Source organism: Maniola hyperantus, chromosome 23 (genome assembly GCF_902806685.2).
Source record: "Maniola hyperantus chromosome 23, iAphHyp1.2, whole genome shotgun sequence".
In the NCBI taxonomy this organism is placed as follows: Eukaryota; Metazoa; Arthropoda; class Insecta; order Lepidoptera; family Nymphalidae; genus Maniola; species Maniola hyperantus.
In genome coordinates this window covers 5633552-5650890 of record NC_048558.1, presented here as the reverse complement: position 1 = coordinate 5650890, position 17339 = coordinate 5633552, and positions in this window count along the sequence as shown.

Sequence of the window (17339 nt, the reverse complement as noted above, 5' to 3'; positions counted from 1 at the left end):
TCTTTTTTCCAGTTAAATGTGATTGGATAAGAGTATTGACTGTCACATCAATATTAATCCATATACCTATACTATTAAAATTTAAAATACCAAAGAGTCGGTCTGTCCGTCTGCTAGATTTTCACGGACCACTGTTTGGCTGTTTTCAACGAAATTCGATACAGAGATGGCTTGCATCCCAAGTAGGAACAGCTACTTTTTATCCCGGAAAATTAAAGAGTTTCCACGGGATAAAAAACTTAATTATCAGTCTTATAATTAGACGTTGATTTTAAGAAGAAGATCTAACCAAGTCGTTTTAAGTGCCATAATAGCAGAGTTTTTCTTGGGATAGTAAACCGGTGCGCTCCCAGATCCTTCCGCAAATGTGATAGCCAATAAATAATTAAAATAATTTGGAATCTCTCCTTAATCTATCAAAATCAAAGTATGACAGAATCGAAAGAGTGTCTGAGTAAATAAATAATATTATTACTGCCATCCTCGTCGTGATCCGCTTTTGGCTGTTAATCTAACCTCCATTAGCCTTAGGTGTCTTTAGACGATAAGTTTTATATCAGTCAATTCCGTCAATCATGCCTGATGAACGAATGATAAGCAGAGAGTTTTATGATGTTTGTTGCAAAGTGCAAACATCCGTCATCATTAGATAGTAAGTAAGGTTATCACTTATCCGTCAGTCACAGCAGTGAAATTGATGAAACTGACAGCAAAACCCTTGTAAAACCTGCTGTCTAACCAGTAGGTCGATTTCGTAAAACCTGCATCAGTCATTATTACAATCTCAATTGTTGTGATTAGCTTTTTTTTTTTATATTATATGGCGCGCGGCTGCACCAAACGGGCGCAATTTACTTCGCCAATGTCGTGTGGAATTGAAGAGACACTTGTGATTAGCTTAATTTGTGCGATTCTTGTTGTATTTGACGTCTCACCAACGCTGATAGAATTCGAGAGTCGAAACACAATAACGTCAAAGTAAAATGGACCTAAAGAGCCTTGAATTGAAGGCAAAAATTCAATGCCACTAATTTTAATTCCGCAACGATTCCGCTTGGAGCGCTGGTTGTACATGTGTAGACAAACTTGAGCTTTAAAACAAGGTAGTTAAGATAAAGTTTTCTATAACGCACAAGTGTTTCGATACTCGAATACTATCAACGTTGGTCAGACATAAAATTTCGTACTAAGCGTACAGAGACGAATTTGTGAACATAGATAGTTCGCGTCCTAGCTCGCCACTCGTCGCGAATGTGTACATGCACCTTAATGGAGCCCCATTAGCGTTATTAATATTGGATAAGATGGCGTCTTTGAATTTTCAATTTCCTCAAACGTAAATTCATTCGAACGGAACGTTTAAAAGTGGTTCGTTTGTTTCTTTAAAATAAAATGAAGTCACCATAATTTAAAGCAGAGTAAGGATTTTTCCCTGATCAAAAACTGCAAAGATACTCAAAGCTATGGCATAAAATAAATATTAAGTACTAGATGATGCTCGCAACTTCATCCGTGTAGATTAAGGTTTTTAAAAATCCTGTAGGAATTCTTTGATTTTCCTGGATAAAAAGTTGCCTACGTCCTTCCTCGGGATGCAAGCTATCGCTGTACCAAATTTCTTCAAAATCGATTGAACGGATGGGCCGTGAATGACTAGCAGACAGACAGACACTCTTTCCCATTTATAAATGAGTAGATATGGATGTAGCTGCTTAATTCACGAAAAAATAAGACTTTATTTTTCATTTATTTAAGAAGTCGCGCCGCGCCATTATACGGGGGCCATACTTACACGAACCTCAGAACCAATTTAGTAGGATATAGTATAGGATAAACTGACTGACTTATACATAGCAACATACGACTAAAATTGCTGGATTCAGAAACTTGAAATTTTGCTCGTAGGTATTTTTATAATGTAGACTAGGAAAGAATTTTCAGTTATTCCACTCTACTTTACTTGTGTAGGGTAGGTATCACTTGGTAACCCTACTTAAAAAAAATAGACGTATTTTGAACACAAATCTCAACTTTATAATAAGCTTGTTTTCTTTGTACGATAAGTATACTGCGACCGTTGAAAATGAGCGGTTGGGACTCGTTTGAAGCATTTAGTTTTAAAAACTGATTAAAATGGCTTCTAAACTTAAATACATTCTGACCGTGCGGTCTCTGTTGTGATAAAGAGCAATTTGATATAAAAATGTGTTGAATAATTAAAAATATAATGGTAATATTTTTTTCAGTCTTGTAACGCGGACTCGCTTAGGGGCGCAGAGGTCGCTGAGGCCAAAAAAACGTTGCGAGTTTTGTAGTAACTAGTATATATTCAGTACTATAGTATTTGCATATATTCAGTACTACAGACTACTACAATTTTCGAGAGACCAGTACTAGGGCACCTAGGGCAGGGCTGGCGAGTCGACCGCAAACCCAAGGTAAGTATACCAAAATACCGGTGTAGTAGGCAAGTCACAAGAGTGCGGGCTAGTCGGCTTCTCTTGTTATGTCGAAGAAAGGATACGAAACATTTTACAGCTTTAGGATTTATCATCATACCTACATATTATCAGAGGCGATGCTGTTGGGGTATGAGCCGGGGGACGCCCCGCACATCCGCACGTCACCCGCGCTCGCCCGCAACGGGTTAGCGCGGGGGCAGTGCGGGTCTGCGAGGCGATCCCTACCCGATTGCCAACTCAACCTATCGCTACGTTAGTACCTACTATTATATATTCTGTGCTATCAATACAATCTCTATATAGTATTTAGCAAAACAAGTTCATAGATGATTTTTTTTTGGAAAATGTTATGTTGACAATAAAACTAACCTAACCTTAGATAGATAAATAGATAGAAATACTTTATTGCGTACAAAAAAAAATACATCACATCACAAAAACAAAGAAACTAAAACTAAAAAATTATAAAACTTAATCAAAGAGTTAAAAATAAAGTTAATGAAAGATTTAAATGCCTTATTTATTAAAAAACCGATTTTTTCATTAAAAATGTTATGTAATAATTTTATGCAGGTTATTTGCTTTAAAATGAGTTTTCCGAAAGTACAAAAAGAAATATCACAAAGTAGCTAGCTACTAGGTATGCGTGTTAACAATACTTGCATGCGATCACGAAATGTGCTGAACTTAAAAATATTAACGTAATACTGAACACAACTAATGTGTTATAACTTATTACTTATAAAAATATTAGTACCTCATGGAAATCACCTGACATTGCTCGCCTAGTGATATAATGATAGTAATAGGTCATGACTCATGTCTTTTCGTATCAATTTTTAATCAAATCAAATCATTCATGTAATTTTAATCTAAAATTGTAAAAATCTTTAACTCATTTATGACTGACTAGATGATGCCCACGGCTTCTTCCGCGTGGAAGTCTTTGGTTTTCCGTTTTCCAGGATAAAAAGTGGCCTATGTCGATCCCCGGGATGCAAGTTATCGCCAAAGTACCAAATTTCGTCAAAATCGGTTAAACGGATGGGCCGTAAAAGGCTAGCAGACAGACAGACAGACGGACGGACAGACAGACAAGCACACTTTCGCATTTATAATATTAGTATGGATTTACCAACCTACCAACAAGATGAATTTGGAAGACCCTCCACTGGGTGGACTGCTCCGGGATGCTACCTATAATTTTTAATAAAATATCGTAGTAATCAGTAAGTAGCTTTTATTGGCCCGAGCCCGGAGGTGAATTCTGGACCTCACGATCCGCGGCCGAATAAGCTACAGCAAACATAGGCATGAATGTGACTTGGTATGTGACTGTCTATCTGTCTGTCTGCTAGCTTTTTACGGCCCAACAGTTCAACCGATTTTGATGAAACTTGGTACAGAGTTACCTTACATCAGAGAAAAGTACACAGAGGAAGTACATAGGCTGCTTTTTATCCCAAAAAATTAAAGAGTTCCCACGAGATTTATGAAAAACCTAAATCCACACGGACGAAGTCGCAGGCATCATCTCATCATGCCCACTGCAGAGCACGGGTCTCCTCTCAGAGTGAGAAGGGTTTTTTGGCTATAGTCTACCACGCTGGCCATGTGCGGATTGGTAGACTTCACACACCTTTGAGAACATTATGGAGAACTCTCAGGCATGCAGGTTTCCTCACGATGTTCTCCTTCACCTTATCATCTAGTATCTAATATTTGACAGATGTCGGTTTAGGATCAATCCGAGAGCTCACTCACTCTAACTCACTCTGACTATACAACGACCATACAACAGTGTTATAATAAAGAGCAAATAGCTTGCGTGCGATATTTCAGGCGGTGACCCAGACGACTGACCCGTTTTAACCGATGTATAACTTAGAGCTCGTGCAATACTGTTGTTTAAATATAGAGAATGCATTTTTGTTTGAATAATATGAGTTATATTTTAGCGTTTCTTTGAAAAAACGCTACTATGAAATATTATGTTTTTAATTAATATTAGCTAACGGCGCCCCGCCCCGGCTTTGCACGCGTAGTTTATTATAATTTTCGCGGGTATCTCATATTTTTAAAATGAAATGATATAGCCTATGTCACTCAGAAATAATGTAACTTTCTACTGGTGAAAGAATTTTCAAGCCTTTTAGTTACAAACATTACACAGTAGGTACACTTCTTTTTTGGGCAGTCGTATAAAACGATTTTCTGTACTAAATTCTTACCAAGGAAATGTTTTGACAACAACGGACCCTTTTCTCGCTGGCTCACCATTTTGTTTTCGAAATATCTTGAAAATTAGGAGACGGTCCACTAAAAACGTTTTCCCTGAACTCTGAAAGTTTGGATATCTGCCCTCACTAGCCGTTCAATACCCACACTTATAATAAAGACTGATTGCATAGCTTGCGTGTTTTATTCGAGACCCAGATCAGTGCCCCGTTCCAAGCCGATAAGAAAAGGTCTACAAATCAAATCACATTGGTTATAAATAGGCATATTTGAACGGGTTAAAAAAACCGACTCCCAAAGCCTAAAATTTAATTTAAATAAGCTATTTTTTATCGATTACAAGTTAGCCTTTGACTGCGATCTCGCCTGGAGTGATAATGCAAGCTAACATGGACGCGGGCTGACTTGGAAGGGGTATGGCAATTTTTTTTATTAAACTCTTTATTGGTTTCTACGTGGCATGGACCGGAACACTGAATCACAAGCCTCGGCCGAAGCCTCCCACCAGACTAGACCAGAGTCATTTTAACAATTATCAATTTCTAAATTACCCCTGCATCACAGTCCGCGCGCCTCGCACTCTTATGGGCACCGCGTCGCGAGCAGAGGTCCATTGAATAAGGACCTGTCCGGGGACAGGTTCGAAACTAGTAGGGCATACTTCGCCATGTATCTATTTATATTTATAACTAATGAATAGATTCGTCAGACATGCTAAATCTACCCAGTTGTTTATCTTTAGGGCTTAATTTGTTCATGATTTATTTTCTAAGCCCACAATAACTCGTCATGAATAAAAAATACCCTTAAGAACATTTTCTGCTCAGAAACGAGCTTCCTGTTGAATAAATTAAATAAGCGAATTTTCTAGGTCATACCTGAAAAGCTATCTCAGACTCGAATAAAACATTAAAGCATTTCGTTTCTTCAATAAGCTGGTGATATTTTTGTCTTACTAGTTTTAGCTCGCGACTTTGTGTGGGTAAATAGGTTAAGTACTCTCCGTTTCACCCAATTCTGGAGTTCTTCAAAAAGTTTTTGTAAGTAGGTACGCCTAGCCTACGAACGTATTTTCCTTATCTAGGGTTTAGCTTAAGTTTTATTTTAATAAACCTTAATATTGTTAGGAAAATCTAAGCCTAGGTTTTATTTCGTAGAAAGCGGCAGTATCTACCCATTTCGACTTGACACTGAAGTGGTGAATATTTGTTAACCACTTTTCAACCCCAAGTCTCAGAATGGAGTAAGGTAAGTTTATATTATATTATGAAAACTAGCTTATGCTCGCGACTTCGTCCGCGTGGACTACAAATATTTCAAAGCCCTATTCCACCCCATTAGGGGTTGAATTTTCGAAAATCCTTTCTTAGCGGATGCCTACGTCATAATAGCTATCTGCATGGTACATTTCAGCCCGATACGTCCAGTAGTTCGAGCTTTGCGTTGATAGATCAGTCAGTCAGTCAGTCACCTTTTCCTTTTATATATTTAGATTAAGATTATGATATAAGTTCTAGAGGTCTGCACGGGAGTCAATCCAGGAATCTCTTGCTAAGAATCAATTTATTTTAATTATCTGCTGGATATGAGCTTTGCTCTATCTTTTGGCACAGAAATATTTAAAAGAAGTAATTGATTCATATGAGAAAAGTTTTACAAAAGTTTAAAAAGTAATGCATCTATTTGTCAAACAAACTGCACTACTTACGATACTCATTTGACAAAATCTACGTTCACATTAATAAACGTCCCTCGGTGTTAAATTTCGATTTTTCTTATTATGCATACCCATCCAAAAAGCAACTCTAAAATGAGTACATGGAAATCCAATTTCAGTTGCAGCAATAGCTGAGCTCAGTACTACCTAATATGAACCGTGGAAAGCAAACAGTACATTCGGAAAACTAGCCGTTGACTCACAAAAACGACCCTTAAAATTAAATAGATAAGGGCTATTGTTACGGCACGCTTCATAACAATTATAACGTAATCGAATTCGGACATTTGTGTTCGTTGCACACATTTGCAATCGTTCTCAGCCATACAACATTTTGTAACAAAAAATGAGCCTTAACAAAAGGTATTAAGACTCAGAATTAGTTTTGTGAAATATACTATAACGGTAACCGTGACTTGTGAGCATGTCCGCGTGCAGTCGCTTTTCCGGCACACATACTTACAGCTGGAAAATCAAATCATGTAGTTCTTGTAAATAGTAGGTTACTTCGTTGTGATAGAGTTGATATTCAGTTGAGCTGGATTTTAGGATATAGGTTGTTATGCGAGCTAAGCTTTGGCCTGGGCAGAGGGCTTAAAGGGGTGTGAGGGGGTAGGGGGTGCCGAGGGGCAGCTAAAGCCTTTCCAGGTTTTCTACTACGTTAGTAGCATCGCGTCCGTTGCGTCGCATGCACGTATGACGCGCTATGGAACGCGCGGGCGATTTTCGAATTTTTTTAAGTAATTTTCTCTCTTCCTTAGACTTTTCTTAATATTTTTATTTATTTTAAAGTGCTGTGGATGCATTTTTATGGTACATTGTGGCTTGGATGCACTCAGTGAGCTACACTGAGTAACGCGGGGTGAATATAATATGACCTAGTTGTAAAGATGTTAACATAGTACATTATAACTTCTAAATATTGATACTGTAATGTATTATGTGTAGCGGACCGTAGTCTAAACTGTATAGACGAACTGAGTAACTTAGAAATGGATTTCAATTCTTATGTAACACCAGGATTGATTACTAAAAAGCTCTTTAAATAAGTAAGGATTAGAAATACATTAAAAAATATAGGTAGGTATTTATAATCCTTCATCTTCATCAAAAATCCACAACAATTTTTTATTTAAGACAAATTGTATGAAATATCTTTTAATAAAAAATATCCTAAAAAATAATCTCAATTAAAATATTACGCGTTTATGAAATAGCATAACAAAACTTTGTCTAAATAGCTGACAGTCAAAGCTCACAAAAATTTTAAAAACAAGAAATCTGTCTGATATAAAAAGCGCGGGAAGGCACACGAATATGGCGGGAACGCTGGACTGCTGAATCAAAATTTTATTAACAGTGTAAATCGGGTGTAATCCGAGAGCTCTTATAATATGAGCCGGAATTGGAAATTAAAATATCGAGTTATCGCAAGAGGTTAATTTTTATAGAGGCTTTCTCGAGAACAGATTGAAAATAAACGCGTATTTTTATTTGCTACTAGATGATGCCCGCGACTTCGTCCGCGTGGATTTAGGTTTTTGAAAATCCCGTGGGAACTCTTTAATTTTCCGGGATAAAAAGTAGAATATGTCCTTCCCCGGGATGCAAGCTATCTCTGTACCAAATTTCGTCAAAATCTGTTGAACGGTTGAGCCGTGAAAAGCTAGCAGACAGACAGACAGACACACATTCGCATTTATAATATTAGTATGGATATCTAGGTTTTTTAGACTAAGTAACTGGCCTGTCTGTCTGTCTGTCTATCTGTCTGTGTGTGTGTGTCTGACTTCACTTAGGTAGAATTTCTCAAAAGCCTTTGTACTTTCTTCTGCGAAGGAAGCTCGCTTTCTTTGGACATTTACAACATTACAGGAGCATACATTTACAGGAGCCCAATTCTTATTGCCAAGATGTTAGTTTTGGAAGGAAGAATTGAAGGCAAAAGGGCTCCAGGGCGCCAAAGACGCAAATGGTTAGACGATATAGGGGGGTGGATAGGGCTTAGTTACCCAAAGTTAAAAGAGGCGGCTTTATATAGTAAATCTTTTCGCATGATGACCTCTAAACTTCGTTTCGAAGAAGGTACGCGATGATGATGATGATTTTCTTCTTAGTGGGCAGCGATAAAAATGCTCCATATGTAGATACATTCATGGCTGGATTTGTAGAAGTATATGTACGTTCTAACAAAACTATGAACGTCATAAAAATCTGATGTACACAAGACAGCAATTTCTAGGAAATTCATATTTTAAATTGGATCTGATCTAGTGGCAGGTTTTAGTCGTGACTAACCATCATCCAACTGGCAAAAATATGCTGACAGAAACCATTTAGCGGATGTGGTTTTAAAACTGCCATACCTCTTCCACTTTGGACTGCATCTGTACAGTATTGTAGCCAACTTGTAACCAAATAAAAACACATTATAAAAACCACTGTTCTAACACCGTTTTAACTTACTCTTTTTTCTGTTCCGGATAGATGCTACATAAAAACCATTAAAGGGGTATGGAAAGAAAGAAAGAAAATAAATTTATTTGTTGTTGGTGTCACAGATAAAAACGAAGCATACAAATGTAACATTTCCATCTGAGAGCCCCAAATGGATGTAAAGCTTAGCATAATGTCTTGCAACATTGCGTCAGCACACATAAAATGCAGGACGCTGATTTTCAGCTGAAACCTGGCTGTATTTAAAACTACCACTTTAGACTGCATTACCACAGCTCCAGATGACATTGTAGTCAACTTGTCACCAAATACAAAACCATGATATAAATCACTGTTCTACTACAAACAATCCTGACGTACAACATTTTCGAGAAACGAATTTAACTTAGGACAATTTATCATAAAATGTAAACCCGGTATAAAAGGTCGGCTGACTTATGAAAAATGAAGGCTCATTGTTTGCCCCAGTCTTCCTTTCAGGTTAAATCGTTTACCCAAGGTTGCGCATTGTACCTCTTTACACCAATAGCTACTTTAACCCTTACAGCGATAGTATTTGTGAAATAGAACTAGTTTTTGTGTTTAGCACACTCTTTTGCTCTATTCCGAATCAATGCTGCTTCCACCTCAGACTGCATTAGTATGGCATTGTAGTCAACTTGTCACCAAATAAAAATACCCAATATAAATAACTATTCTACGACAAACAATGCTGACGTAAAACATTTTCGAGAAACGAGTAACTTCAGATAATTTATCATAAAATGTAAACCCAGTATAAAAGGTCGGCTGGCTTATGAAAAATGAAGGCTCATTGTTTGCCCCAGTCTTCCTTTCAGGTTAAATCGTTTATCCAAGGTTGCGTATTGTATACCTCTTTACGCCAATAGCTACATTAACCCTTATAGTGATAGCATTTGTGAAATAGAACTAGTTTTTGTGTTTAACGCACTCTTTTGCTCTATTCCGAATCAATGCTGCTTCCACCTCAGACTGTTTTAGTGTGGCATTGTAGTCAACTTGACACCAAATACAAAAACACAATATAAATCACTGTTCTACTACAAACAATCCTGACGTAAAACATTTTTGAGAAACGACTTAAGACAATTTATTATAAAATGTAAACCCGGTATAAAAGGTCGGCTGGCTTATGAAAAATGAAGGCTCATTGTTTGCCCCAGTCTTCCTTTCAGGTTAAATCGTTTACCCAAGGTTGCCTATTGTACTTCTTTATACCACTAGCTACTTTAACTCTTCCAGTAATAGTATTTGTAAAATATAACATGTTTTTGTGTCTAACTCACCCTTTTGTTCTATTCAATTTGATAGTAGTTATGAAATAGGACTTGTTTTTTGTGTTTAACCTAGTCTTTTGTTCTATTCAACTTGATAGTAGTTATGAAATACTTAGGACTTGTTTTTGTGTTTATCCTAGTCTTTTGTTCAATTCAACTTACACTCACTCTCTATTAAATGTCTAACGTAGACTAGAGACTAATAATACCCGACAAAAAAGTCAGAGATAATCATCCCCAGCCCACTAATCATGATCTTTCTCTCAGAATGAGAAGGGGATCGCACATAGTCTGAACAACCAATAGACGTTGAGGTCCCAAGGTGCTAGAATGGCGACCTCGCACCGGAAAATGCAGTGTTGAAAGACCCCCGATTAGATGGACAGACGACATCAAACGAGTCGCAGGGAGTCCCTGTATTCAGGCGGCGCAAGCTCATGCAGGTCGTTATTTTAGCCCCTTGGGACCCCAACGATTATCGATTATCGATATCGATGTATATTATATGTGTCTGTGTCTGTCGTTCAACTTCGCAATATATGCAACTAGCTGATGCCCGCGACTTCACCCGCGTAGAGTTAGGTTTTTGAAAATCCCGTGGGTAATCTTTGATTTTCCGGGATAAAAAGCAGCTTCTCACTCTCCAGATAATTAACCCGTCTAAAATATCATGTCGATCCATTGCTTCGTTGCGACGTGACTGAAGAACAAACCAACAAACAAACACACTTTCCCATTTATAGTATGGGTAGTGATGTGCATTGAAGCGCCAAATTCGATGGTCTGCAGTCTGCACTAGACTTAGCCATATATATTTAGTTTATAGCTCGTTCAAAGTTTTAGACTCTACTTTGTAGAGACTGTCGAACGTTATCGCGCAGCTGTTTTTCCAACTTGTGTGTTAAAAGTTTGAAAGTCCAATAATAAACTAATAAGTTTAGAAAAAAAAAAAAATTGTACTGGCCTACATTTTCTGTTATATTCCTCGTGTATTTACAAACACTAGGTACTAGTGACCGCTCGCAGCTTTGCTTCCGTAAGAATTTTAAAAATCTAGCCCTGTTTGTAGTCTACATTTTAAAACTACTTGTGACCGCCACCGGCGTCACTCCCGTGGATATTTTGAAAATCCAGCCTTATTTCTTGTCTACATTTTAAACCCTGAGCAAATTTTCAATTTTCTACATCCGAAAGTTTGGGATGAATGTGGATTTTTTTAATACTTATTTTGATAAATTAAGAAAGAATTTTGGGAAGAACTGCAGCCTCCTTTTTTGGGGGACACAGACTTCAAACTTTTCCGAGTTATGTGTGTTTTAAGCAATTAAATACATAGCTTGCTTTATGGGTGAAGGAAAACATTGTGCATCGTGAGGAAACCTAATGATGAACCTAAACCTGCATGCCTAAGAGTTCTCCATAATATTCTCAAAGGTGTGTGACGTCTACCAATCAGCACTTGGCCAGCGTGGCGGACTATGGCCTAAACCTTTTTCATTCTAAGGAGACCCATGCAGTAGTGGGCCGGCGATAGGTAGATCATGATAACAACATCATTTTATATCATATTCTGAGATTCTGGTCAAAAGTAAAACTTTAAAAAAAAGGTATATCTACCACTCCAGCTAACCTGAAAATCCAAAGTAGGTATCTTCATCAATGAGGCCAATAGCATTCCGAAGTTTCTACCTAGATTTCTCCTAATTAGAGGAATTTCTCTCGCATTTCAAGGCATATTCAAAGCCTTTTGAAATCTGTTTAATGCGAACAAAGTTTATTTTTCATATTTTTCCTAAAGGAACCATCTTCAACAGCTTTATTAAAAGTACAGATAATACTGAGAACTTTACTATTTTCGATTTTAGTTATAATATATTATTTATACAAATCCATATTAATATTAAATTTTTTTAAACGAAAGTTTGTCTGGGCGTCTGTATGCTATTTTTTCACGGCCCATTTCATAAGGCAATTTTGGCGAAATTTGGTACAGTAAAAATACATAGGCATTTTTCTCACATACATACTCGTATTTTGTTTAGCAGCAAAGAGGTACATTTATTTATACAATTAATCGTGTGTATTAAGAATGGAGTTGATTTTGCATGACAACGTTGACCCAAATCAGAAACTAGACTGATGACCGATTTTCGAAGCCTTAAATTGGCCTTAAACTTTCCTTCATGTCTCGTTGCCGAGTTTTCAGAGCAAGTTTACCCATCAGTCACGGTTATTATTACTAATCAATCTCAGAGTCAGATGCGTACTACTTGGTAGAGTCGTAAAAGGATTTTGAAACTCACCGCATTATTAGACGATAAATATAGGGCCATGAGGATTACGATGCAAAGTCGTGTCGTAAATATTATGTCGGATCGTGTAATATAAAAGTGATTATTCGATCGATTACTTACCAATCAAATTATAAGAAGCAATCTCCTTCACGATATGACTCAGTACTTCAGACTATTAGTAGATTAAGGTTCTAGTATCATGAGGGTTTTACATAACACTAGCGCTCGTGAAAATTCGTAGACTTGCTACGAAGTTGCTACGGCGTAGACTTACTGTTTTAGCTTTTCTGTCTTAATTTTTGCCTTAAGAAATCTTTCTATGGATATGAATTACCAACAAAATAATTGCTAACTTTAAAAAAAATGGAATCTTACGTGAGTTTAGTTTTACTTCGATAATGATTTTTAAAAACCCGTTGCAACTGTTGTTCCGGGGTAAAACATAGAATGTGTTAATTCAGAGTATAAGCTATCTCCATTTTAAATTTCAGCCGGCCATTGTGTCGTGAACAAGTATCAAACATATACACTTACAGTACGCGGCAGAAAGTAATGTACATTGGCCTTTAGAATGACATTTCGGCTTTGTAGAGAGTTGTCTCTGTCACTCATAACTATATGAGGTTTTGTCGGTCTCAACGACAGAGACAACGCTCTACAAATGTGTTATCTCCTTCTAAAGGTCGACGTACATTATTTTCTGCCGCGCACTGTACTTTTTTTTAAAGAATATTAGCCATGTTAAATGACTGATATTCCCCTTTCCTCTCCAACTAAGCGTCAAGCTTGTGCTAGGAGTAGGTACGACAATAGTGCAACGAGCGGGGTTTGAACCGTCGACCTTTCGGTTTTCAGTCCACTCCTTTACCCGTTGAGCTATTGAGGCTCTAACTTTCGCCTTTATAATTTTGGTGTGATTAGTATTAGGATTATGTTCAATTTACGTTACATACAGTTTGGTTCAGAAAATACCTACTTTAAATTATTAGTTAATTATAGTATCGGCCTAGCCAATGTTCACCCGAGGCTAAAATTTTGGGACCTTCATTAATCGATTCATAGACCTCAAAGGCCGCGTAACCGTAAACTTCTTGGTTCCGTGGCGAAAATTAATCTTGGGGCCATCTTGGGACGAAGTTGTCAAAAAGTGAAAACTTTTGTTTACTTATTATAAAACTAGAGGATGCCCGCGACTACGCACGCGTGGATTTAGGTTTTTTTGTTAAATTCCGTAGTAACTCTTTGGTTTTCTGAGATAAAAATTAGCCTATGTCCTTCCCCGATATGCAAGCTGTCTCTGTATCAAATTTCCTCAAAATCGGTTGAACGGATGAGCCGTGAAATGCTAGCAGATAGAGAGACAGACAGACTGACAGACAGACAGATATACACTTTCACATTTATAATATTAATATGGATAATCGATGTTATATACCTAAATTTTGAGTAAGTCAAGATCACTAGAGTTGTATATTGGCAAAAATATAGTAATCATCATCATTATGTGTCCGCCAATCCGCATTTGGCCAGCGTGGTAGACTATGCCCAAAAACCCATCTCACTCTGAGAGGAGACCCGTGCTCTGTACTGAGCCGGCGATGGGTTGATCATGATGATGATGATGATCACCATGAGAAGGGTTTAAGTCATAGTCATTATGCTGGCTTAGTGCGGATTAATAGATTTCACACCTATAGGATCAATGTGAAGAACTCTCAGTCATGCAAGTTTCCCAAATATATTTATTTACCTTCATCGCTACATCCTTTGATATTTTATTGCCTCGAAAACAATAACATAAAGTTGTCTGGCAGAGAGCGCTCTTCTTGTTCTGTTTTTATGTCTGTATTTTTTGCTCTCAAAGAAATATAAATAACTCTCAATAGGTGCATGCTTACATAATAATAACTCTCAAAAGGTGTATGCTCGAGATCACACCCCGGACCACCTAAATATTAATCACTAGCTTATGCTCGCGATTTCGTCAGCGTAGACTAAACAAATTTCAATCTCCTATTTCATAAATCCTTGGGGATGAATTTTCAAAAATCCTTGTCTAATGTCTACGTCATAATAGCTATCTGCATGACTTTTAGCCCGATCCGTCCAGTAGCTAGAGCTGTGCGTTGATAGATCAGTCAATCAGGCAGTCAGTTACCTTTTCCTTTTATATATCATACTAGATGATGCCCGCGACTTCGTCCGCGTGGATTTAGGTTTTTAAAAATCCTGTGGGAACTCTTTGATTTTCCGGGATAAAAAGTAGCCTATGGCCTTCCCTGGGATGCAAGCTACCTTTGTACTAAATTTCGTCAAAATCATTTAAACGGATGGGCTAAGCTAAAAGTGAAAAGCTAGCAGACAGACAGGCAGACGGACAGACAGACAGACGGACAGACAAACAGACATACTTTCGCATTTATAATATTAGTATGGATTAGGCTATCACGGCTTGTTTAAAACCCATCGTACCTAATAGCTACTAAATCAATAGACTTGACCAAATCTAAATCGGTAAAAATCAAAGAGAAAATACTAGTGTAACATCACAACCTTGGGACAATCGATATCAGGTACCTACTCGTATTTAGCATATTATATTAGCTCGCCCTCGTACGCTGGCGGTAGATGCTCGTACGTAATAGGATGCTAGAGGTCGAATGGTAATCACTCCGTATTATCGAGCTACCTGAAAATGCCCGACCTGAGTCAGCATCTATTTATGTGCAAATGTGTTTACAAAATCAACACATGCATTGGTTGCCCGATAGAATATTAGAGTGTGTACTAACCAGGAGCATTTATGAGTAACTAGATAATGCCCACGATTTCTGTCGCGTGGTTTTAGTTTTTCGTTAAATCCCGTGGGAACTATTTGCATTTCTGGGATAAAAAGTAGCCAGGATTCAAACTATCCCCGTACTAAATCGACGATTTTGGAATAGCTGACTCAGCTCAAGTTCCATTTTTGTCCACCTGGAAGTTGGTAGCAATGTTCCACAGATGAATTTCCGAGAGACTACATTTGAATATTTAAAAAATATTGAAATAGGCACCCAAGGGTTGGCACCCTTACGTGATTGACATTCTACCAATGCGTGAGAAATGGTTCGTTGCCTCGTTTGAAATGCTCACCACTAATATATGGTAATGTTCTTTCGGCATTCGTCTTTCTTGAATATATTTTTGGTTACTTCAAAATAATTCTCTAACTTAACAAGTAATTTAAAAAGTTTTCGAAAAAACCTCGACTGCGGTTTGCCGTGCATCTTTTTCAGCCCACAAATTAAAGCGCATAAAATCTACCATTTGGGTTTTTAAAGAATTGTATGTACCCAAGGACACTTGCGCCATCAAGACCTATTAAATAACTATTAAAAAATAACCTACGGTTGAGCTGTTGAATAGTTAAAGGAGGACATAGGAACGGACATAGCTACATACTTAGATACAACAAATCAAATACTAAACACTCCTTTTTGGCTTCGCTGCAGTCGGGAAAAAGATACAAAATGTTTAAACCTGTTATATAATAACCACACTGGACTGTTATATGAAATCAAGGTCACCTTGTTAAAATGTGCATAATTTTCTGCTCTACTCTATGCCATAAAATTAAGTTAGAATATCAACTCGTTATCAAGCATACTTGTTAAATAAATAGGATATGAACAAAAACACGACAAATTAATATAGGTTTATCGAAATCAACCCAATCTTTTCGTGTCAAGGTAACACACGCAAACGCAAGTTCTGACGCGGAAACGATTTTTTAAGTGTAGGCCATAAAAAAATAGTCGTAAGGAGCTCGTACCACGACTGTGTTACTCCTTGACAGAAGTGAAATTCAACTTTTACTTAGTTATGGGAAACTAGAACTAAGACCTGGGCGTGTTTAGAACCCTAGTAGCTTTAGTTTTAAGTACGTATTAATTATCACCACTATCTTACAAATTAACAATTTTGACCATCAGTAAGCGTAACATTTTAGCTATTCTGAATAAATAATTTGAGTTTGAGTTGAGTTAGAGTTTCTGAGATGCTGTGAATAGGTGCAGTTGATACAACACCAAAAATAACTACAAAAAAAAGACGGACCGAATTGAGAACCACCTCCTTTTTGGAAGTCGGTTAAAAAACGGGCTGAACTGAGAACCATCTCCTTTTAGGAAGTCGGTTAAAAAGCACGGTGAACGCAGATGATTGCTTAAAATGCTTAAAACACTCGTTTTAAGCCGCCTTAAGGCGTCGTGTGCTTGTGATTTATTCCAAGCTTAAAAAGTAAACACGCGTCCTAAAGCTAAGCTTAAACACATTGAGGGGCGCCTGATAAAAGCTAAATTAAGCAAACAGCTCATTAGCCTCGAGTGAACCTATTGTTGGCCGTTGCCTTAATGAGTGCAAAGAAAAGTGAAACGTGTTTTCGAGTGGAAAGCGGCTTATGTCATTTTCTACAGATTTCTAAGAAGGCTGTGTTTAGAAGTTTATAAATCTGGATAAGTGGGAATTTGAAGACTAAGCATGCGTTTCTACTGCAGCAGAGCGGAGCGGAGGCTTGTGTTTTCGATAAATCTGTTTTTTGACGACCTAGCTGGTGCAGTGGTAAGCGCTGTGGTCTTGTTCAGTACTCAAGCGACTGTTAGCGACACCTAGTAGCGACACGTTGCAGCTATCGAAACTACTTTTAAGGCCCAAAATTAATGCAGTTTTATCCAGGTTTAAATAAAATATTCTTTAGGCCACTTTTCTAGGTATCTGTATAACGAGCAGTGTTCGATAAAATTCCAAGTTTTATATTACTTCATCTTGTCAAATATAAATTTAACGCAACAAAGCCGCAGACAGCACTTGAATGTCTAAGAAAAGTCAAAGT